The following is a 25,000-nucleotide window of genomic DNA, read 5'->3' on the forward strand; positions in this document are numbered from 1 at the left end:
AATTAACAGTTAAACCAAAGATAGCGAGGAACAGGTGAGTGTGGGACAGCTGAGTCAGGGGTTAGGGCGCGAGGGGAGGGCGGGAAGGGGGCTGACTGGGGCTTGTGGAAAGGAAAAGGGTGAAGGGAGGAGACGTGGTAAAGTAGAACCACACCGCTAACCCACCACCACCAACTCCTCCTCCCCCTCCCTCTGCTCCTCTGCCACGCCCCCACGCCACCTCCTGATGGTATCGCCGCGGCACAGTTACACAGCCACACCGCATCAGCCTCAGCCGTGGCATCACCAGGAAAAAGGTCAAGATTTTCGCACATTCATCTCCCCCCTACTGTGATTTTTTCCCCGCCGCGATCTTTCCATGTTTAGGCCGTGCGTGCGTGTGTGTGCGTGCGTGCGTGTATGTGTGGGGTGTGGGGCAGGGAGGGGAAGGAGTTGTGCACCATTGCGGGGTTGTATTCATGCTTTTTTTATATTTTGATACACGTTTTGTGTTTTTATTTCCCTCTTAACGTGGCTTATTCCTCTGGTATTTCATGATTTTCTTTTTCTTAATTAAGCACTATTTCATGCACTGAGGATAGAGGCACTAATATTCACAGGCACACACACACACACACACACACACACACACACACACACACACACACACACACACACACACACACACGGTAAGCCCCACCATCACAATTATTTCCCTTGCAATTTATGTGCTGACCTGGAGGGCGTGCAGGCCGGAGGAGGGAGGAAAATCAGAAGCAGGCCCACTGTCCCACGGTCCACTTTACATAGGAACAACCCCGCGGCTCATTCGTGTCTGTAACTCCCGCCACGTAATTGTGCGAGTTAGCTAATGAACTTGATTTTTTAGTGTGCATGCAAATAATATTCACACTCACTACGAATCTCTCTCTCTCTCTCTCTCTCTCTCTCTCTCTCTAGCGAAAAAGACAATTATTTCTCCTAAAACATGAACAAATCATAGCTTCAAATATAAAACGTAATAATTTCCAGTCTCTATCTCAGTTCCCAGACCGCCACCAGGAAGCCAGCAGCGTGCGCGGTCCACGTGCCGCCCCACCACTCTCGCTCCGCATCGAGAAAATACTCTTAAAAAATATTCGAAGATAATCTCGCACATAACTAGAGAAAAAGGCGAGCGTGGGGGATGTGACGCCGTTAAGTGGTGCAGTGTGGCAGGAGGCGGGCCGGGTCGGGGCGGCGCGGGTGGCGGCGTGGGGACCAGGGCTACCCATTCACACCAAGGCAACCACGGAGCAGGAACGACCACCAGTTTAGTACGAGTTTATTTCACAAGAGGGAGGGGGAGGAGGGCAGCCATAAATGGACGGGCTGCAAGATAAAGCGAATGTTAAAGTAGTTAAACACAATGAAAAGTAAAAAGAAAAGGAAGAGAGAGAGGAAAAAAAAAAAAGATTAACAAAGACAGTCAATAAAACAAGTGAATGTGCATGATAAGATTTAAGAAGCGATGGTAAATTCATGTAATGTGACTACACTGGGCAAGACATTCGTTTCCTCAGTGGTTTTCCCGTCTCGTGGCCTCAGGGTGTGCATTACTGATGTCGATTTTGAGATCAGAAGTGTGGACTCATCGCGCTTCTTCGAAAAGTACTGGACTACACATTACTCTCGATATCCCCAGGTTTCACATCCAAGGCACTTACTTGTTACCCATCCCTTCCGTTTCGTTCCACTGAAAGAGAAAATGTTGCCTTCACAGCAGCGCCCCTCACTTACTGCTTTTCTTTCCTCTCCTATTTTTCAAAACTTGTATATTCTGTCCTTCATATATCTACCTTTCACTTGGTAGTCACATTCACAAAACATTTCTTATCGTCTTGTCTGTCTCTTCTATGTCTTATAATATGGTTGACTCTGCTCCCGCGGCCCACACTTTGAAGCATTTAGGTGCCCGTAAGAAGTGTTTGTCAAGATCACACGTGTAACTGGTCGGTTTCTCATGAGTACTTCAGTGGCATAGTAAACTCTTAAAACTTTGACTGGAATCATATAAGTATCCTTTTAAAATTCAGATAATTTCCAATAAAACGTAAAAAAGCAGGCAAGATAAGACTAAGAAACGTTTCAGAATGCGGGGGTTTATTCTTTCTCTTACTCTTGTTTTAGTTGACTCTTTTCATTAAAGTCAACCACCACCACCACTACCACCACCTTTCATATAGAACCTTTTACTTGCCGGTAAGTTAATCCACCAAAGATAAGAAAAGGTGGAAGGTTGAATGGAATAAAGACATACCCGGTATCCATAATCTTTTAGCATGAGTTTACATGGCTCAAGCTTTCCGTGAGCCCTCAAAGTTGGCGGAGGAGAGAGGAGATGGAGACAGCTCGCCACCTGTCCTAGCGTGGCAGATGGACGGCTAAGTGGTTGTGCTGTCAGGTGCGCGCCTCGGGAAGACACCACACAGGCCAGCAGACAAGTCGAATCACCACCCAACCCCCTCAACCCCTCCAACCAAACTCCGGCCACTGCAAACACCTCGTCTCGGTCGCACAAACATAAAACATGACTGGTAATGCCACTACACGCCGACATGCACAATTACGTCTGTCTGTCTGTCTGTCTGTCTGTCTATCTGTTTGTCCGTCTATCAGTCTATCAGTCTATCCATCTACAATGTGTTCTTATCTATCTGTCCATCTCTCTGCTTGTCTGTCTGTTTGTCCATCCGTCTGTTTGTCTATGAGCCTGTCTGTTTCTGTTTGTCTGCCTGTCTGTCCGTCTATCAAACTGTGTGCCTGTCTATCTGTTCTCTCTCTCTCTCTCTCTCTCTCTCTCTCTCTCAACACAGTAGGACAGGTGCAGTGCCGTGGGCAACAATGGGGAACAAGGAAGCTGAGCCGCCTGGAGCAGAAGATGCGAGTCCGTGGCGGTCTGATGTGTGGCGGGGAGAGGAGGGACCTGGTGGTGGTGGTGGTGGTGGTGGTGGTAATAGAAGCTAAGCGCAAATTCCCAGATGGAACTTAGATATTGAGATTGAGACAAAAACTAAAATTGTCGAGTGAAATTAAAGAGAAGCAGACAGACGCTCCCCATGCGAGAGAGAGAGAGAGAGAGAGAGAGAGAGAGAGAGAGAGAGAGAGAGAGAGAGAGAGAGAGAGAGAGAGAGAGAGAGAGAGAGAGAGAGAGAGAGAGAGAGAGAGAGAGAGAGAGAGAGAGAGAGAGAGAGAGAGAGAGAGAGAGAGAGAGAGAGAGAGAGAGAGAGAGAGAGAGAGAGAGAGAGAGAGAGAGAGAGAGAGAGAGAGAGAGAGAGAGAGAGAGAGAGAGAGAGAGAGAGAGAGAGAGAGAGAGAGAGAGAGAGAGAGAGAGAGAGAGAGAGAGAGAGAGAGAGAGAGAGAGAGAGAGAGAGAGAGAGAGAGAGAGAGAGAGAGAGAGAGAGAGAGAGAGAGAGAGAGAGAGAGAGAGAGAGAGAGAGAGAGAGAGAGAGAGAGAGAGAGAGAGAGAGAGAGAGAGAGAGAGAGAGAGAGAGAGAGAGAGAGAGAGAGAGAGAGAGAGAGAGAGAGAGAGAGAGAGAGAGAGAGAGAGAGAGAGAGAGAGAGAGAGAGAGAGAGAGAGAGAGAGAGAGAGAGAGAGAGAGAGAGAGAGAGAGAGAGAGAGAGAGAGAGAGAGAGAGAGAGAGAGAGAGAGAGAGAGAGAGAGAGAGAGAGAGAGAGAGAGAGAGAGAGAGAGAGAGAGAGAGAGAGAGAGAGAGAGAGAGAGAGAGAGAGAGAGAGAGAGAGAGAGAGAGAGAGAGAGAGAGAGAGAGAGAGAGAGAGAGAGAGAGAGAGAGAGAGAGAGAGAGAGAGAGAGAGAGAGAGAGAGAGAGAGAGAGAGAGAGAGAGAGAGAGAGAGAGAGAGAGAGAGAGAGAGAGAGAGAGAGAGAGAGAGAGAGAGAGAGAGAGAGAGAGAGAGAGAGAGAGAGAGAGAGAGAGAGAGAGAGAGAGAGAGAGAGAGAGAGAGAGAGAGAGAGAGAGAGAGAGAGAGAGAGAGAGAGAGAGAGAGAGAGAGAGAGAGAGAGAGAGAGAGAGAGAGAGAGAGAGAGAGAGAGAGAGAGAGAGAGAGAGAGAGAGAGAGAGAGAGAGAGAGAGAGAGAGAGAGAGAGAGAGAGAGAGAGAGAGAGAGAGAGAGAGAGAGAGAGAGAGAGAGAGAGAGAGAGAGAGAGAGAGAGAGAGAGAGAGAGAGAGAGAGAGAGAGAGAGAGAGAGAGAGAGAGAGAGAGAGAGAGAGAGAGAGAGAGAGAGAGAGAGAGAGAGAGAGAGAGAGAGAGAGAGAGAGAGAGAGAGAGAGAGAGAGAGAGAGAGAGAGAGAGAGAGAGAGAGAGAGAGAGAGAGAGAGAGAGAGAGAGAGAGAGAGAGAGAGAGAGAGAGAGAGAGAGAGAGAGAGAGAGAGAGAGAGAGAGAGAGAGAGAGAGAGAGAGAGAGAGAGAGAGGGGGGGGGGAATTGGGAGAAGCACGGCGGGACAGAGTAACGAGACAGCACAAGAGATATAGACGGAGTAACAGAGGTGTCTTGGGTGCTAACGCAGCAAGATAGCGTCTCTGCTGGCCGGGACGACGGCTCCTTTCAAGCAGACAGCAGACACACGGCAGACAGACTTTCAATGAGCTCTAAAAATAATTAAAGGAGATGAAGAGCGACAGGCAGCATTTGGCGAAGATTTTTAAGTCGAGAAGGACGCTTTCGGTTCATCCTCTAAGCAGCGTCCTCCTCACCAGCTCTCCTAATTCGACCTGGCACCATTTTCCCGGACACCAAGACAACACTCAAGTGTGTGAGAGTGGCGGCAGCGGCAGCAGCAGCAGCAGCAGCACCAGCAGCAGGAGCCTCTCGGTGAAGTCTCTAGAAGGCATCTGGGCCAGGGTGTTCTAGGGTAGTGATGTGCAGGAGGCAGGTGGGTATTAGGGGCAGGGTGCCGTTCACAAAATCAAGAAAAAAATAAAAACGAGAAAGTTCTCCGGTGAATTTCTCAGGCAACTATGTACTCTTTACCAAGTCTTGCAAGGCACGAGGTCTTTAAAGAAAGCAGTGCAGCAGGGAGCAGGTTGGAAGCCAGTTGGTGATCGCTACACTCGATACAGCCAAATAAATTTCTCCGCAGCTTAAGAGTGCGGCGGGTACTTAGTGCGGCTTTGTTTAGGCTGCCGGCCACCAGGCGTCCCTCCCTCCGTCCTATAAGTAATAATGATAGTGCGGCTCTGGCTTTCCATCGGGGCAGGAGTGTGTTATTCCACTAGCCCCTGGAGGTCGCCGCGCAGGGAAGGGAGCAGCGGCGGGCGGGTCTTGGTATGCCGCGCGGGGCTGCCCAGGAGCGGCGCAGCGGAGGCCACGTTAGCAGCTTCCCTTGTTGATGTATTGGGGATAATAGCGAGGTGGCGGCCTTCCTGGACAACCCTTACGATATATGGAGTCGGCACCTCCCCTCTCTCTCTCTCTCTCTCTCTCTCTCTCTCTCTCTCTCTCTCTCTCTTACACGTAAATACCAGTCTCCTCTCCCTCTCTTTTCCAGCTCTTGATTTTATTCAGTATCAAAACCTCTGATTGACCGCGACGGCTAATTGCTGAGAGAGAGAGAGAGAGAGAGAGAGAGAGAGAGAGAGAGAGAGAGAGAGAGAGAGAGAGAGAGAGAGAATAGCAACCAACCACCAGTTAGTAAGCCAGCCAGTCAAACACCGATAAAGGCAGCCAACCCGACACACACACACACACACACACACACACACACACACACACACACACACACACACACACACACACACACACACACACACACACACACGCTCGGCAAGCACAGGACCCATGCAGGTAATAGTGTCTCGCAAGCTGACCAATGCAGACGAGTTTTCCTGCGACCATTAATCACAGGGAGAGAATTACTGACCCTCTCCTGACCAATACGGGAAAACCAGTCTTTGCTTCAGCCAATCACGACGCGCGTTGGAGGGAGGAGAGGGAGGCTTGGGAAGTGGAGTGAGCGAGGCGTGGCTATCCACCTCCACCTGCCTTAATTAGCAACCTGAAGCAGAGGAGTATAAGAGAAGCACCTGAGTCGTGAGAGTGAGAAGAGAAAGAGAGAGGGAGAGAGGGAGAGAGAAGCAAGAGCGGGTAGTACAAGAATTCTGTGAGAGGAATGCTGGGAAAACTAAATGAGAGGGAGGCATGAGCGAGAGGGACGAGGACGGAGGGTGAAAAATGAAATGGAAGGGATGAGTGGGGTGACGAAGATGGATGGGAGGAAGGAGTGTGAAAAATGAGTGGGAGGCGGAAGACGAATGTGAGGCGAAAACATGAGGACGAAGGAGCAGTATTTATGACGAGTGAGTGGAATGAGGAAGACGAATGTGAGAGAGAGAGAGAGAGAGAGAGAGAGAGAGAGAGAGAGAGAGAGAGAGAGAGAGAGAGAGAGAGAGAGAGAGAGAGAGAGAGAGAGAGAGAGAGAGAGAGAGAGAGAGAGAGAGAGAGAGAGAGAGAGAGAGAGAGAGAGAGAGAGAGAGAGAGAGAGAGAGAGAGAGAGAGAGATAGAGGAGACTGACTACATAAAAAAACTGAAAACAATAAAAAAAACAAGAAAAATAGAAAATATTGAAAAAAGAAGAAAAAATTGAATATGAAACGAATGTAAAATAAATTGAATAATAAACAAAATAGAGATAGAAAAAAAAAAAAACTTGAAGGATAAGAAACAGAACCAAGAGAAAGAAAACTTGAGGAATTTGAAACAGAACACAAAAATGACTTAGAAAGATGAATAAGGGAAGAGGAGGAAAGAATGATTGGGATGAAGCGGAAGGATGAGTAGATAGAGGTAGGAAGATGAGTAAAGGAGGAGGAGGAGGAGGAGGAGGAGGAGGAGGAGCAGATGGAGGGAGCGGACTGGGGATGGATGACAAGGGGAAGAAAAACAGCTGAAAACAAGGAACATCACTAAATAAAGATGTCTGACTGATGATTCGAATAATAATAATAAAAAGAAATAACAATAAACGGAATGACGAAATAAAAGTAATAATATAAAGAATAATAATAATAAGAGGAAAAAAGAAGAGGAAAAATGGGAAAAAGGTTATCAATAAAGCAGAAAAAAAGGAAAAAAAATGAAGAAAGCGAAAGAAAAGGAGAAAAATAGAAAGATGCAACTGGAAAGAAGTAAAGATCAGGATAGAATAAAAAGGAAGAAGGAAGATAATGAAAGAAAGAAAGAAAGAGAGGAATTAAGGAAACCCAATAGGAAGCAAAGGAAATAATGAAATAAATGGGAGGAAAAAATGGAGGCAGAGTAAAAAAGAGAAGAATGAAAGAAAATGAACAGAAGGAGAAGACTGTCCGATAAAAGGAAATGAATGAGAGGGAAAATGGAACAAGTAGGATGAAAGGAAGAAGAAAAACTGAATGAATTGATAAATAAAGACTGATGAATAGAAAAAAAATGAAGATCTAAAGAGAGAGAGAGAGAGAGAGAGAGAGAGAGAGAGAGAGAGAGAGAGAGAGAGAGAGAGAGAGAGAGAGAGAGAGTCAACAGGAGGTAACTAGCAGTGATAAGTGGGGGAATAGAAGCAGGAGGAGGAGGAGGAGGAGGAGGAGGAGGAGGAGGAGGAGGAGGAAGAAGTGAGCGCAAGGGCTGGCGGTGTGTCGTGATAGGTCAGCATTCAGAGTGTCCCCCGCTGCCCACCTCCCTGGCTACTTTTTCTCCCCCTCTCCCTCCCTCGCCAAGGCTTTTAATTTCTCCCGTGCGTGGGAAAGACATAAAAAGGAGCGCGCGCGTACGACCACGGAGGGAGAGGTCGGCCGCGTTCCAAATGTCAAACGGTTGCGGTGATCACGACACACACGCTACACGATTCCTCAGACCGTGCTGTGTTCCCGAAGCTTGGCACACACACACACACACACACACACACACACACACACACACACACACACACACACACACACACACACACGCAGACTTCCTTCTTCTCCTTCTCCTCCTCCTCCTCCTCCTCCTCTTCCTTCTTCTTTCTTCCTCCTTCTCCATGATCCCCTTTCTCGTTTACATCTTTTCTCACCCTACTTTATGCTCCTCCTCCTCCTTCTTCTTTCCTCTTTCTCCTCCTCCTCCTCCTCCTTCTCCTTCTTTCCTCTTTCTCCTCCTCCTACTCCTCCTCCACTTCCTTCTTCTTTCTTCATGATCGCCTTTTTCGTTTCCATCTTTTCTCACCTTATTTCATGTTCCTTTTCTCCTTCTTCTCCTCCTCCTCCTCCTTCTTTTTCTTCTTCTCCTTCCTTCTTCATCTTTCTCCTCCTTCCCCTTCTCCTTCTCCGTGATCGCATTTCTCGTTACAATCCTTTTTTCTTACTCTTCTTTATGTTCCTTCTTTCCTTTTTCCTCCTCTTTATTCTCTCATAACCGCCATTTTCCTTATCACCTTTTCCTCACTTCACGTTCGGTTCTTCATTTTCATCCACTTTCTCTTTTTCATATCTTCTTCTTCTTCTTCTTCTTCTCTCGTCTAAGTCCTTTCCTTACCCTACTTCTTGTTCACTGCTCTAACCTTTTCCCCTTCCAGCCTTGCCCTCCCTACCAATATCATTTCTCTCCATAGCCTTGTATACCTCCTCTTTGTATTCACTCCCTCTATACCTCACCCTCTCCTCAACTCCTTCCCAAACCCCTTTCCTACTTCCATTCGTCCTCATCTCTTTGGCTATTGTTTCCTTTATTCCTCTTCTTAATCCTTCTTCTGTATTTTATTCTGTCTCTCTTTTAACTTTTAATATATCTTGTCTTCTTTGATTTCTCTTCCTTGGCTTTTATTTTCCTTTTCAGTTCTCCTTTTACGATTCTTCTTATTCTTATTTCGCTCTCTTTCTTAACCTCATGTGCTTATGCAAGGCTGGTACCCACACGGCGTCTCTTTCTTGTTTGAATACACTTGCTCATTATTGCCTCCTTCTCCTTAATTTATTTTTTTTTGGTCTTACATACATGGTTCTCAATTTTTCGGTACTGTGATGCTCATATTTCCTTTCTATTCTTCCTATTTCATTTTTTTTCCATTAATACTTGTTTGGATATACTTGCTCACTGCCTCCTTCAAGACCAATATTTTTCTTATCTCACTTAGTACATGGTTCTTGATTTTTCGGTACTGTGATGTTCAAGTTCTCTTTCTATTCTTCTTATTTCAGTTTTTTCCCGTATCTGTTTGAGTACACCTGCCCACTGCCTCTATCCCCCCATCCCTCTCTCTCTCTCTCTCTCTCTCTCTCTGTGTCTCTTTGTTTTACTGTATAACTTACTGGTTTTTAATTTTTCGCTCTTGTCATGGTCAGATTTCCTTCTCATTCTTCCTATTTCAAAATGTTCTAGTTCATTTTACGAGTGTGTAGTTTATTTCCAGAACTGCTCTTACTTTTCCTTTAATTTCCTTTTTATGTACGATTCGTGGTTGTTTTCAAAGGTGTATTACCGCAGCGTGTCTATGGCGGCGCCCCTAGACTCCATCGTCCCTCCAGGTGATGTTGCTTTAATCAGTCCGCGCCACGAAGCAACAATAAGCAGCGGATAAAGAGCCTTGGGGAGTGAGAGGCGAGGACGACTCACGATGGGGCTCGAACCGGTGCTCTACGTAAGCTTCACTACTAGACATTCTATTCCTTATCTACCACTTTCTTTCTTCAGTCTTTACGTGTCTGTGTTCATTAATAGGTGCTGATATTGCTCAAAAGTCTCATTTCTAGTATTCTCTCTGAATTCTTACATTTTCACATAATTTTGAATAGATTTACGTTCTTTTCTTCATCACGATCAGTTTCCTTTACAAGCTTCAGTATGGTCCACTTTCTAAAGTTCCCCCTTCCCCTTGATGGCTTCTTTAATTAAATCTATTTCGCTGTTCTTCGACCTTTTACCATTTGCGTCTCGTCTTATTTTCTCTCCTTGACTGCCGTTGTCTCTGTGTCTGCGTCCGTCCCTCCATCTACGTCATCGTCAATATTTACAGTGAGGTGTACGATCGTATTTGATTCTGGAAGTAATCTTGGGCTGGGCAGGGAGGGGCTGGCGGCCTCGCACTGCTGGGAACACGAGGCTGCACGAGGCTGGGAAGTTACGGGACGCCCTCAGTACAGTAGTCAGTGTAAACAACGGGCTGAAGGTCGAGAGAGAGAGAGAGAGAGAGAGAGAGAGAGAGAGAGAGAGAGAGAGAGAGAGAGAGAGAGAGAGTGTGTGTGTGTGTGTGTGTGTGTGTGTGACGGTGGGAAGAAGTGACTTGACCGCTTAATGTTCTTGTTTCTTTGGCCTTTTCACCATTTGCTTGAATGATTCGGGAAGAAAGGGACACTGTGCGCTAATCTGGCCGCGGTAAATGTGTTCCACTTGACTGAGAGAGCCTGCAACGCCACACGCTTTTCATGCTTCATCTGTTCAGCTTCCTAGCGCAACAGTCTGCCTCGCTCTCCGCTAATTCAAATAAGATGCTGAAATAATTTTGCGTCTTGAATAAATTGTTTGTTTTTCTCTTGTCGTTTCTTAATTCGACGAAGAAAATAATTATATGCCACGTACTTCCTTTTTTTTAGGTTTTCTAAATAGTCTTTCGCCTCTCTCTCTCTCTCTCTCTTAGTGGTAATGGTGTTCGTGGATGGCTGTGGCGTTAGCGGTGATAGTAGTAAAAGAAATTCTAGTAGTAGTAGTAGTAGTAGTAGTAGTAGTAGTAGTAGTAGTAGTAGTAGTAGTAGTAGTAGTAGTGGTGGTGGTGGTGGTGGTGGTAGGTGTAACAGTGGTGGTGGTGGTGGTGGTAGTAGTAGTAGTAGTAGTAGGTAGTAGTAGTAGTAGTAGTAGTAGTAGTAGTAACAGTAGCAGTTGTTGTTGTTGTAGAAAACATGCTAGTGTTTAGATAATAATTGTGATGACAGTGTGTGGTGATGACTGTGGTGATGGAAGACAGCAATGGGAGGTAATGAGTAGTGGTGATGACAAAGGCAGTGATGAGGAGTGATGATGATAATAGTGGTAGATTGTAACAGTGGTGATGACGGTAGTAGTAAGTTGTGAGAATGATGATGATGGTAGTGGTAGATTGTGACAGTGGTGATGACGGCAGTAGTAAGTTGTGACAGTGGTGTTGATAATAGTAGTGGTGATGAGAAGCGGTCCATCTCCCTCCCTCCCTCAGGTGTCTCCTCACTCAGGGCACCAATTTGTCGGTCTTGCTCAACTGTTCCTTCATTAGCGCCGCGGTGATTCATCTCCTCGTTAGCACACCTTAAGCGGGCGCCAGAGAGAGAGAGAGAGAGAGAGAGAGAGAGAGAGAGAGAGAGAGAGAGAGAGAGAGAGAGAGCTCCGAAAAAAACCCATTAAACTAACCAATAACTAAGAAAAAGCCAAGGAAAGCAAAAAGGCAAAAAATGAAAAGAAAATGAAAAAAAAGTCACGCTGAAAACCCCAACAAATGCCTCGTTATCTGGCACACGATAGTGAGAAGCCCCAGCAGGCGACGCTCCCTGATAAGATGCGATTAATGTTCCGTTTTTGTTCCCTTCACCCCACGCGAAAGTTCTCTCCCTCTACTTTTCACCGCCCGTCTCCTCTGCAGCCTCCAATGTTCCCTCCCTTTCTACCGTCACCTATACTGCAACATCACAATCTTTACCTCACATTCTTCGTCTTTCTGCATTCCCAGTTTTCCCAGCGTTCCCTTTCCTTCAGTCGTCACCCGTAGTCTCTGTTTTCTCATTTGTTTCACTCCCTAATTTCGTCATTCCCTCACGCCCTCTCGCTGGCCCTCGCTCCTCCTTCCCGCCCCCTCCTCTCATCGAAGTCAGTTGTGTAAATATTTTTGTATACCACGTTTGGCTATGGAATCCCTTTCGAGAAGAGAGAGAGAGAGAGAGAGAGAGAGAGAGAGAGAGAGAGAGAGAGAGAGAGAGAGAGAGAGAGAGAGAGAGAGAGAGAGAGAGAGAGAGAGAGAATATATATATAACTTCTTACACACTCTTGAGCCAGTACATCCACCCTCCCACCCACACACACATACACACCACAAACACACACAAACACACACACACACACACACACACAACACACACACACACACATACACACGCACGCACTCAATTAATCATCACAACATGCCATGGCACCAACACGTATACTGTATATTTCCACATGCTAATTGTTGTATAACGAGAGAGAAAGAGAGAGAGAGAGAGAGAGAGAGAGAGAGAGAGAGAGAGAGAGAGAGAGAGAGAGAGAGAGAGAGAGAGAGAGAGAGAGAGAGAGAGAGAGAGAGAGAGAGCGCCCCAGCCTGCTACCTTCTCACGGTAAAACTAATGCCTGGACCTCGGGTGAGCGGCCACAAACATTGCCGACCTCATATTATTCTGCATATTAATAGGCTCTTTGCCCTGCCTGTTAGAGAGAGAGAGGGAGAGGGAAGGTGTGAGGGGGAAAAAGAGGGAAGGAAGGAGGGGTAGGGGCGAAAGGGGTGGAGGGGCGTAAGATAAATAGAAGCGATAGGCTGAACATAAATTTTTGGGAGGAGAAAAGTATATAGCAGTGATTTCCCTTCTGAGCGGCAGCAACACAGCCTCTCGCCGACCCGATTTCTTCACCCGCAGGAGCTTCGCGTAGTTTATGAGTGATTATGAAACTCTCCGATTCAATGAAGCGCATTAATTAAGGGAAGTAGGGTGGGAAAATATTTCTTCGTTTTGGTCGTGGATTTAAGAATTAAGGAATGAAATAGTGTGTGTGTGTGTGTGTGTGTGTGTGTGTGTGTGTGTGTTTAAGGTGTATAGAGGATATTTTTTTGAGTGCTTATAAATGTAGTACTGAACTGAATAATAAAGAATGACGGTATCTCTCAGTAAATAAGACTGCCCGAATCAAACCTTTTTTTTCTTCTCCTTTTTTCATTTTTCATCTCTTGACAAAACCATTTTCCGAGGCGAGCATCAGGTTACCTTGGGACCTAAACTAAATTTGCCTCTGAATTTTTTCTAGTGATTTTCTTTTTCTTTCTCTGTCTCTCCTTTCGCATGCATAAATACCATGAATTTTTATCTCTCTTGTTTTTCTTTCTTATCTATGCTGTTTGTCTGTAAGGAAGAATAAAAAACGAGGTCAGTCAGTAGTAGTTTCATTGATCGAGTGTTGCGTTGCCCCTGACACAAAGTTCGCTGTGTCATGCAATAAATTATGCATGTGGCGATTTTATCAATATAATGAATCTTTCCTGCTCGTTCATTTGCCAGTGTCGAGAGGACGCCGGGCAGTGTGTGTTGCGTCAGTGTTGCGGAAAGAGGAGCAGAGGAGCGAGCTAAGATATTTCTGCAGGAATGAAAACAAGGGATCAAGCGGCACAATACGGGGTGTGTGAGGAGACGAAGAGCTGGGGAAGTGAGAGGATAAGGAGCTGGGGAGTGGGGAAGTGAGAGGATTAGGAGCTAGGGAGTGGGGAAGTGAGGACAAGGAATTGTGGAGTGGGGACATGAGAGAGCAAGGAACTGCGGAGTGAGAATGTGAGAGGACAAGGAGCTGGGGAATGAGGACGTGGGGACAAGGAGCAGGGAATGTGAGAGGGCAAGGAGTTGGGAATGTTATAGGACGAGGAGTTTGAGAGGTGAGGAGACGAGGAACTGAGGAGGTAAGATGACAAGTAAGGAGGACATGGGAGGACGAGGGTTTGGGGTATAGAGGAGAGATTGCGGTGAAAAGTATGTACATATCTTGGGAAAACAAGTAACAGGTAGACAGATATTGTTATAGTGTGTGTGTGTGTGTGTGTGTGTGTGTGTGTGTGTGTGTGTGTGTGTGTGTGTGTGTGTACTTGCATCTCGGACCTCGATTCGTGTCCGCTTTTAACTTTCGAAAAACAAGAAAAACACACACACACACACACACACACACAAAAAAAAAAAAGAGAACGACTTGCTATTTCATTTGATATTTTCCTGCACCATTTTCGTCCCGCGTAAACTTATATTCTTGACAAATTTCACTTACATATTTTACAGTAATTGGGGCAGCGCGTGCAGGTTTGGGCAGCAGCGAGGTGGGCGTCTGTAATTACTCTGCGCATTTAGCCCTTGCTCTGCCGGATTGTGGAGAAGAAAAGTCAAAACATAAGCCATGAAATTCTAATATGATAATTAAAAAAAGGGAGGTGTCACGGAAGCGAAATGAAGTAAGGGAGGACATGAGAAACAGTTAAAACTCTAATGAATACCAATCCATAACACCATTAATCTACGAAATCATGATGTATTTTCTGGCTCAACCTTTCCATTAACCCGCTGCAATTCTTACATCTGGTATGGTGATTATGAAAAAAGGTCTTACGATGGAAAAACAATGTAGAAAAGACATGAAGAAAATATAAAAAAGACTCATAAAACACCGTTATATCATGTTTAATCTATGGAATCCTAACATATTTCCTTGCTCACCCTTCCCATTTTCCGCTGAAATTCTTACATCTGTTATGGTAATTAAAAAGGAGGTTTTACGGAGGAGAAGTAAAGTCAGGAATAGGAATAATAAAATGCCAAGTCATAAAACGATTAATCCATGGAATCGTAACACATTTCCTTATTCAACCTTCATAGTTTCCGTAAAGAGAGGAGCCAGTCAGCAGCGCCCTCAACACGCCACCACCTCAGAGCTGCACCAGAGCCACCTCACCGCACCTTCAGTCCCACCACCGTCCCGTCACCGCCTCACCATCACCTTTGTCCCACCACCGCCCCGTCACCGCCTCACCATCACTGTCCCACCACCGCCCCTTCATCGCCTCACCATTCCCACTCTTTCCTACGGTCACCAAGACAAGTAGCATAGGAGATCATCCTCGCTATCATGGAGGGAAGAAAATGGAGAACAAGAGAGAGGGAGGAAAAAAATAGAAGGGAGAGCTCTCGGTATTGCAAACTTTTCTTTAATGTCATTCTCTTACTCTTTCCTCCGCCCTTTGATATCTGCCCCCTCACTCTCCCCCGCCCGGCGCCTCTCCCTCGCCCCCTGGTCTGGAGATAAGCCGTGGGGTGATCTGGACGCCGTGATAATCCTGTCGCAAATTAAGATTCAGCTCCGATCAATTTAGAGGACTCACGTTCTTGCCGGCGTGACGCACTCCTGTGATTAATGATGTACAGGTAAGGCTGGTGTGGCCCTCACCTGCCTGCACTGTCACTCACCCCCTCCCCCAACCCACTTCTCCACCCCTCTACACACCTGTCTCCATCCCGCCACCTCGTCCGCACACTTGCAATACCTTACCTGCAATTCGCTTAAAAACACCTGTCCTTACAAATCCCTAAGTCATTTATTACTCTAATTTATTTTTTTACGCCATAAACTTCATGCAGAAAACAAATATGGAGGTTCCTCTTCTAGATAAATTAAATGCACACCAACACTTCTGCTCCACCCATCCTGTTCCTGGCTTTCGTTCTCCCGCACAAGTGAATTTTGTTTTCTTTCAAGCACCTCCACCGGCCACAGAGAAGCAAGCGTGGGTGGATGTTCGGTTTCACCACGAGGGGGCAGGGCGGTGATGTGTGTGCTTGCGTACCTGCTGTCTGTAATCATAATTCCTGTCCGTTCGTGAATTTTAGCTATGAGTTGTATTGCTTCTTCCCTAAACAGTCACCCGTGCTTGAGTCTTCCTTGCTCCTCCTTTTCTTTTTTTTTTTTCTTTTTTCGTCTTTCTGTGTCGCATTTACTCCTCTTGGCTCTCTACCATATATTCGTATCATCGCTTCGTTATCAATTACATTATTGTTTTGTGTCTCTATCGTTGTGATCATTCCTTCTGTTTCGCTGTTCTGCTTTATTTTATTTTTCACACTCCCTCATTTAACCACCATCACCATCACCACCACTATCACCACCACCGCCACCTCAACCTTCCCTTGCATTACATCACTATTCTCAGGTTTCCTTCCTCACGATCGCCTCCCAACACACTTATTACACTCCCCCGCGCACACACCCGATCAGATCCCCCACCTTTCCCCTCTATCTGCTTTCCCTCCCTCCTCCTACCCCCTCTGAACCCTGCCCAAGCCTCCCTCAACGCCCCTGCCCCCTGTCTCATCCCCCTCCTTCATCTCCTCCCTCTGCCCCTCCCTCAGGCTTTGTTCCCTGCCCAGTGTCATATCACGCAGTGCTGGTATACATGCCTGCTTCCTGCCACCCTTTGAGTGACCCAGCCTGACCTCTCGTGACCTGACCTGCTGTTTTCTCCCTTCGTGACCCCCCATCCACCTTTCCATTATCGAATACCAAGTTGAATTAGAATCGTATTTGAGAAACAGATCTGTATTTTTACGAGATATCAAGTCATTTTTTTCTTTTGTTTTGATGTAGTTGCTATTTGTTTAGTTTCGTTTATTTTAGTCAGTTTTTTTTTTTTACTGTGTTCATTTTTGTTTTCATTATTTAGTATTTTCTTTGTAACTTCGGTCATTGATTTTACACAGTTTCTCTTAATTTTCCTTGTTTTCTTGTCTTGTCTTCTTACTTCTGTTTTGTGTCGATCATTGTTTCTTGTTTGATGGGTTGTGTTCTTGTCTCGGGCGTCATTTTCGTTGTCGTCTTCTTCCTCCTCCTCCTCCTGGTCCACCTCACCCCCCTACCACAGCCTGCGCGCGGCCATCACTGCGGCAGAAGCACCGTCCTCGCAGCAATCTTCCTATCAAAATAAACAAAACCGCGCACGTAAAATAATGTAAAAACAACTCCTCGCCGCCGCAGTTCACGTCACTCGCCTGATGTATGTCCACGGGAGGCAGGCTTGACCCGTCCTGACAGAGGTGCGGGGAGGCGGGGGCGCTGTCCATCACTTTTAATACCGGCCGCTTGTCCCGCCTTCCTCCTCCTCCTCCTGCTCCTCATCCTCCTCCCTCACAAGCAATACGCAATGCTGGGAATAGGTAGGAGCCTCGTACACACTAAACGCTCGCCTTTACAACTATAATTTCTCCCAATAACCCTCACCAAAGACACGCCGTTACGTCAGCCCAACACCCACCCTTCCCTCGCATCGTCAGCAGGACAGCAGGTGGAGGCAGCGCTGATAGCCTCGCCACTACCCTCAGCAGCCACCATTATCTTGCCGCCTACTCCTGCTGCTGCCGCCTCCCGCTGTCCTCCCCTGTTCAAGCCTCCCTGAGCCACCTTCAATAATTTTTACAAAAAGCAATTATGCTCTGAGGTCTTAACTGTGCTCTTCAACCTCCTCGGCAAGGGTGACGGGCCTCCTCCTCCTCTTCCTCCTCCTTCACCTTCCAGCTGGTGAGTTGCGGACAGATGATAGGCTGGTTGTCTACAGAAGGAAGTAGCAAAGGCGGGAGGGTCACTATCCCATCGGCAAAGTGTGTGTGTGTGTGTGTGTGTGTGTGTGTGTGTGTGTGTGTGTGTGTGTGTGTGTGTGTGTGTGTGTGTGTGTGTGTGTGTGTGTGTGTGTGTGTGTGTGTGTGTGTGTGTGCATACATTCAGAAAATTACCAGAGTTACCCGTTCAAAGACAAAAGGTAAAGTAACAATGGCCTTATCGGGAACACGGTGCCGCAGGAGACATGTGATGACACGTGAACGGCCCGTGATGGACAAACAGACCGCCAGGCAAGAGGAGCTAGACAGAATCAGTTTGGTGAGTCTGAGGTGTCAGGACAAACAAACACCGTAACTCTTAACATTAATGACACGAGTATAAAGTAAAATGGATATAAAGACTTGACGAAGCTGCAAGCAAACACACCACAAACTACTATACCATACGGGAGGAGAGTGAAGAAATGCTTTCAAACAGAATGTCATAAATACAAGATTAGTTCATAAGCAATTCCGGCGACATCGTCCACAACATGACCGGCTCGGCGCCTCAGCCTTGGCGAGGTGAAGTCACCTGAAGAGCTCAAATGGTCTTTGTTGCTGGCATTGTCTTTCTTTCTTATTACGAGAATGACATGCGACAAATTTTACGATTTTTCATTTACTTTACAGGCCCAGACACCTCGCTGTATAATAAGGAGACGGCAAGTAATCTTTCAGCCTTTCTGATGTAACCTGGACGCCACACATACATAAACAGTTACCGTAAACATCTTTTTTGTACCTCAAGAGGCAGAGCGGAATAATGGACAGATAGGGGAGAGACCTCGGCGGTGGCTGTGTTGAGGCGTTGGATGGTCGTGGAGTGTTCGGCGGCTGTTCATCATTCTGCATGGCGTACGTGTGCTCCAGTGCTTGGTTCTGAAAGGGTCTTTGTTGCTCAGTTACAACCGGTGTCGTCATGATCTTCATTTTGCCGTCTTGTCTTTCATGTTGCTTTCTCAGTGTGTATTGTTTACTTACCTATGGTGCTGATGCGCGGCTCGCTGCCTTGCGCTGCTGCTCCTCGGCCCATCCATCACCGCTAGAGAACTCTCTTTTCTGCAGCCGCATTCTCAGTCCGTATTTAGCTGAGGCAAACAAGCAGGTATACAGACATCTCTTGGAGCCGCCACACTCGCGGGCAGACCTCAGGGTGTCCTGTATACATATTGAGAGCATGTATGTATAACTACCATCCCGTCCCGTCCTCCCCTCCAGCAGGAGAAGCGGCCACGGGCGGCGGTCAGTTTCCGAAGGCCAGAGGCGGCAGCGGTCAGGCTTTCCCACGACGAGCAGAGGCGCGGCGGAGCTGAGGAAGTCATCAGAGGCCAACCTCCCGCCGGGGCCTCATGATCCACGCAGCTGGTGCCCCGCCCGAGCCCGCCCTCACATATGCAAATACTACACGCCCGCCCTCGCCGCCCATCCTCAGTCGCTACACTTCCCTGGTGTGAGGCTGCTACACACTCATCCCGCACCATGACACACAAACAGATACACACACACACACACACACACACACACACACACACACACACACACACACACACACGCAAACTTAACCTCTTCTACCTCTACCTTTTATAAAAACAGGATCGTCAGAGTGCGGGCGTTGCGAGGCAGGGATACAGGTAAAGGTGAAGCTTGATTACAGGTTGAAGGTGAGGCGAGAGACGAGGCGGAGTGTTTACTTTTAACCGGTAGAGTAATGAATCGTGCAGAAGGATTATTTTTTGTTTCTTTTTGTTGTTGATGGTGGTGGTGGTGGTGTTGGTGTTATTGGTGGTGGTGGTGGTGTTGGTGTTGGTGTTGGTGGTGGTGGTGGTGGTGGTGGTGTTGGTGGTGTTGGTGTTGGTGTTGGTGTTGGTGTTGGTGTTGGTGTTGGTGTTGGTGGTGGTGCAATGATAGTGCTTATGTTCTATCAGTGGCAGTAAGGCTGCTGTACTGGTACTAATATGCTTTATAATGAATAGATCTGCCGTGAAATCTCAAGTTTAAGACACAGCGCTCTCAGCTACACAGCCTTCAGAATCAACAGCAACACCAGCACCACCCCCACACCACCACCCCCATAACCCAACAGCACCTCCACCACACCAGTGCACCACCCAACATTAATCTTAAACCAACTTCACCACCATCACCGCCACCATTACCATCACCACTACATTGTCCAGCCAAACGTGACGCCCAACCGGAGAGGGACGTAATGCACCTTCTCCTCCTCCTCCTCCTCCTCCTGCTCCTCCAGTCGTCGTGTTACGGGAATTAACTCATCTCACTCCATGTTCGGCGGACAATGGCTCTCAGAGGATACACCTGCCGCTATTAATTACAGTCGAGTACCTGAGTGTAGGTTGTATTGCGTCCTGGAGAGAGGAGAGGGTGAGGGACGGGGAGGAGAGGGGCGAGGGACGGGGACGGAGAGGGGTAAGGCAGGGGTGAGGAGAAGGGGCTAATATACAGAAGGAAAATGAGGGTGTCAGACCAAGGAGAAAGGAGAGAGTATTCTGTTATGATTATGTGTACCTGGCTTTTGTGAGTAACTTATGAGGGTCAGGCTTTGTTGAGCACGCCACACCTCCCTCTCCCACACCACCCCACACCTACACCCTCACACGCAGCCTCTTACATAGCACACACACTCGTGACATTTCCCTCACAGCCACCCATTTGAGGTCTTTGCTCGCCACTGAAGCCCAAACTCACTCACAATGCAAATCCTGGCACTGAATTAACAAGCTTCTCCAAACCTAAACTCTCGTGGCATTTTTCGCTTCCCCAAGTCTCTGTTTCACAATTCACTCCCACCATTATTTATTTTTCCTTGTGTAAAAAGGGGAAACTGACCAAGGGTAATAGAAAGAGTTGAAAAAAAGCCCACTTAATTGCCAGCCCACATGCAGGTCTGAGAGAGAGTCAGCCGAAAGAAAGGGATATGCGTCTTGAAACCTCCTTCGATTGGATAATGAAACAGTATCGAACAACTATACCGAACCTCTCCTTATAGCTACAAACGTCCCATTTCTGTCCTATAAAGCTCCTCGGATAAGTCGGTGCCATCTTAGACCCTTCCTGTAATGTTTTATTTTATTTTATAAGAGGAGCACTGTCTAAGGTCAACTAAGTACTAGAGAAAGGTTCACTGATGTACTAATCCCTATAGAAAGAGCCGAAAGGTTTAGCCAAATTAGACAAATCTTTCTTGGACCGTCACAGCCACAGCAACAGTAGCAAAGGGCTATTTAATCTCACCTGAGCGCCACTGTGTCACTTTTGTGTCATCTAAACTTCATCCTGCAACATTTATTATTCGCTTTAATCTCCTCCCAGTCCTTTGTGGTCCCTGAAAGCACTACGCAGGGCCTTCCACTCCCTCTCAACCGCCCCCCATCGCCCATCCACCTCCACCAGCACCATAACCACCACCACCAGCAGCAGCAACAGCATCTTCTCCCCGCCCATTTATTGCAGCAATTAATTTGGTCTCACTACTTCCTGAGTTATGCAGATCTATTTGCGCCCCCTTGCTGCTCATTTCTCAAAGATACCCGTGAAGAACAGGTATTTTGTGCTCTCTCTCTCTCTCTCTCTCTCTCTCTCTCTCTCTCTCTCTCTCTCTCTCTCTCTCTCGCTGTGGGCGTGAGGAAGGCGGAGAGAGGCGGGGAGATGTAAGATTTATTTGCAACCAAACCCGTCAATTGTAAGATCTCTAAAGGTGTGCAGTTTCTTCTCTTCTTCTTCTCTCTCTCTCTCTCTCTCTCTCAGTAATAGTTGGTCAGAGAGAGAGAGAGAGAGAGAGAGAGAGAGAGAGAGAGAGAGAGAGAGAGAGAGAGAGAGAGAGAGAGAGAGAGAGAGAGAGAGAGAGAGAGAGAGAGAGAGAGAGAGAGAGAGAGAGAGAGAGAGAGAGAGAGAGAGAGAGAGAGAGAGAGAGAGAGAGAGAGAGAGAGAGAGAGAGAGAGAGAGAGAGAGAGAGAGAGAGAGAGAGAGAGAGAGAGAGAGAGAGAGAGAGAGAGAGAGAGAGAGAGAGAGAGAGAGAGAGAGAGAGAGAGAGAGAGAGAGAGAGAGAGAGAGAGAGAGAGAGAGAGAGAGAGAGAGAGAGAGAGAGAGAGAGAGAGAGAGAGAGAGAGAGAGAGAGAGAGAGAGAGAGAGAGAGAGAGAGAGAGAGAGAGAGAGAGAGAGAGAGAGAGAGAGAGAGAGAGAGAGAGAGAGAGAGAGAGAGAGAGAGAGAGAGAGAGAGAGAGAGAGAGAGAGAGAGAGAGAGAGAGAGAGAGAGAGAGAGAGAGAGAGAGAGAGAGAGAGAGAGAGAGAGAGAGAGAGAGAGAGAGAGAGAGAGAGAGAGAGAGAGAGAGAGAGAGAGAGAGAGAGAGAGAGAGAGAGAGAGAGAGAGAGAGAGAGAGAGAGAGAGAGAGAGAGAGAGAGAGAGAGAGAGAGAGAGAGAGAGAGAGAGAGAGAGAGAGAGAGAGAGAGAGAGAGAGAGAGAGAGAGAGAGAGAGAGAGAGAGAGAGAGAGAGAGAGAGAGAGAGAGAGAGAGAGAGAGAGAGAGAGAGAGAGAGAGAGAGAGAGAGAGAGAGAGAGAGAGAGAGAGAGAGAGAGAGAGAGAGAGAGAGAGAGAGAGAGAGAGAGAGAGAGAGAGAGAGAGAGAGAGAGAGAGAGAGAGAGAGAGAGAGAGAGAGAGAGAGAGAGAGAGAGAGAGAGAGAGAGAGAGAGAGAGAGAGAGAGAGAGAGAGAGAGAGAGAGAGAGAGAGAGAGAGAGAGAGAGAGAGAGAGAGAGAGAGAGAGAGAGAGAGAGAGAGAGAGATACTCCTGTTATCTTCCTCTTGGGGAGCGAACATAAAATCAAAGTTACTGTAAATTATACGAGAGAGAGAGAGAGAGAGAGAGAGAGAGAGAGAGAGAGAGAGAGAGAGAGAGAGAGAGAGAGAGAGAGAGAGAGAGAGAGAGAGAGAGAGAGAGAGAGAGAGAGAGAGAGAGAGAGAGAGAGAGAGAGAGAGAGAGAGAGAGAGAGGGTGGGGTGTGGAGAAAAAAAGGAAGGAGAAAGAATTGTTATGGGAGATAAAACTCATTGGGCGAGGCAGCAAAACTTTCACTAGCCAAGTCGCATCAAAAATTTTCATCGTCTGCATAATTAGGATCACGAAGGGAGCTCACACTTGCCCCGAGATTTACTGCCTGACTGGATTATGGCAGGGCGGGGCGGCGCGGGCGGATGCGGGGAGATGAGAGGGCGGGAGGAACGTGTGGGTGGGTGGAGGAGGATGTGAAGAAGAAGGAAGGTGAAGTGCAAGCTGGGAGATACTGGTAGTGTGTGTGTGTGTGTGTGTGTGTGTGTGTGTGTGTGTGTGTGGCTTATGAGAGTATGGAAATCTCTCTCTCTCTCTCTCTCTCTCTCTCTCTCTTTTCGATTTTTTTTCTTTTAAGATATATCATTAGTGCTTTCTGTGGGATTTTTGTCTTTTAGGGGTCTCTCTCTCTCTCTCTCTCTCTCTCTCTCTCTGACACGAAAGACAGCTTGACCTCAATCGACAAGTGAATCAAATTACTCAGAGCTAACATGACCTCTCCCTCTCCCTCTCCCTCTCTCTCTCTCTTCCTTCTCTCTCTCTCTCCACACACACACACACACACACACACACACACACACACACACACACACACACACACACACACGGCAAAAAATAATGAAGGTAAATACATTTCAGTCATATTCTTCCTTTCATTTTTCCTACCTTCGTTTTAATAATTTCTCAGAACCCTCAGAAAACTATTAAGATCCAGAATAAAAGTACCTGGCTTGGGATTTTCGAACTTACGTGAGTGTGTTTGGCGTGGCGCGTTGAGAGGAAAGAGTGCCAATTAGTCATGTAGCAAATCAACTTGAGAGAGAGAGAGAGAGAGAGAGAGAGAGAGAGAGAGAGAGAGAGAGAGAGAGAGAGAGAGAGAGAGAGAGAGAGAGAGAGAGAGAGAGAGAGAGAGAGAGAGAGAGAGAGAGAGAGAGAGAGAGAGAGAGAGAGAGAGAGAGAGAGAGAGAGAGAGAGAGAGAGAGAGAGAGAGAAAGAGAGAGACGAAAGGAATGAAAATAAATTAAAGAAGAGAACGAATATAAGGAAAAGATAAAACAGAAGAACAGTGCAGCGAGAGAAAAGAAACGAATAAGATAAATAGAAGGAGAGATAGAGAAAGAAGGAAAGAAAATCCACAGGGGAGAAGACAAATGAAAGAAAGAATAAGGATAGACAAAAGAAATGAAAAAAAAAATGGGAAGAAAAGAAGATAATAGAAAAAGAAAAGTGAAAGAAAAGAAAAAAAGAGGAAGTGAGGAAAAAAAGAAGAAAAATGTGAAAGAAGGAAGTGAAAGAAGGAAACAAGGAAAATAACACAAAATATAACGATAGGTATATAGAGAAAAAAGAACAGAAAAATACACATAGAATCATGAGAGAGAGAGAGAGAGAGAGAGAGAGAGAGAGAGAGAGAGAGAGAGAGAGAGAGAGAGAGAGAGAGCGAGAGAGAGAGAGAGAGAGCGAGAGAGAGAGAGAAACACCACATGTAAAGAAAAATGCAAAAAGGCAGTGGTGATGAAACGAGAAAGCACAAAAACGGTGTTGGGTCATCACTGGGTTGTATTTCACGCCCACCACGCCGTTATGCTCGTCACAGGTGGGCGGAGGGGCGGGTTGTGCAGCGCGGGCGTGGTGGCAGTGCTGGTGGTGGTGTCCGAGCGAGGCGAGGGCGGAGCGTGGGAAGGTAATGAAAGAGGGAAGAGAGAAAGATGGAGGGAAAGAGAGAGACGCTAGAAAACACGGAAAAAGAAAAATATGGAGGAAAAACGGTGATGAAGATAGAGAGAAGGTAAAAAGGGTGTAAGAAAGAAGGAAGAGAGGAAAGGGACAGGTGGTGACAGGTGGTGACACAGGATGACAGGTTACTGAGAGGAACGGTAACATAGAGATGACTAACTGACTGATTACTTTTCAGCTCCACCGCAACAGAAGCAAGCATATGAAGCGAACCAGAGGAACGATATAGAGAAGCGTGGGTGAGAAGGAAGAGATGGATGGTGGCTTAGAGTTAGACGATAAGAATAACGGGAAGGAGGGAGGTATAAGTTGAAAGGAAGATACACATCGATATTTAGAAACACTCTGCTGTCTCACCACTATTATTTTCAAAGGACCACAGAGATGAGCAGCAGAGTTCTCAAGATGGTTTCTCCTCTTAAAAACACAGAAATCTTGTAAATATGTAACTAAAGCCGAAAAAATTCCTTAAAAACGCTTAACTCTCTCGCCATGACTATTTTAAAAGGATATAGAAATGATTGACCGAGTTCTCAAGATGGTTCGTCCTCTTAGTAAGGTAGAAATTTTGATATGTCACTAAAACCCCTCCAGCCCCCCCCACCAAAAAAAAAAACAATCCTTTACAATCGCTTTGCTCTCACCTTTATTATTTCAAAAGCCACAGAAATGATTAGAGGAGTTCTTAAAACGTTCTGCTCTTGTTAATAAAGTAGAAATCTTGTTCATATATCACTCCACCCGAAAGATAAACATCATAAACCATGTCACTTCAACTAGAGCCTTTTGAAAGAACACTGGAGAAGCGGCGCAGATGTATTGCA

This window comes from Portunus trituberculatus, chromosome 19 (genome assembly GCF_017591435.1).
Source record: "Portunus trituberculatus isolate SZX2019 chromosome 19, ASM1759143v1, whole genome shotgun sequence".
Classification (NCBI taxonomy): Eukaryota; Metazoa; Arthropoda; class Malacostraca; order Decapoda; family Portunidae; genus Portunus; species Portunus trituberculatus.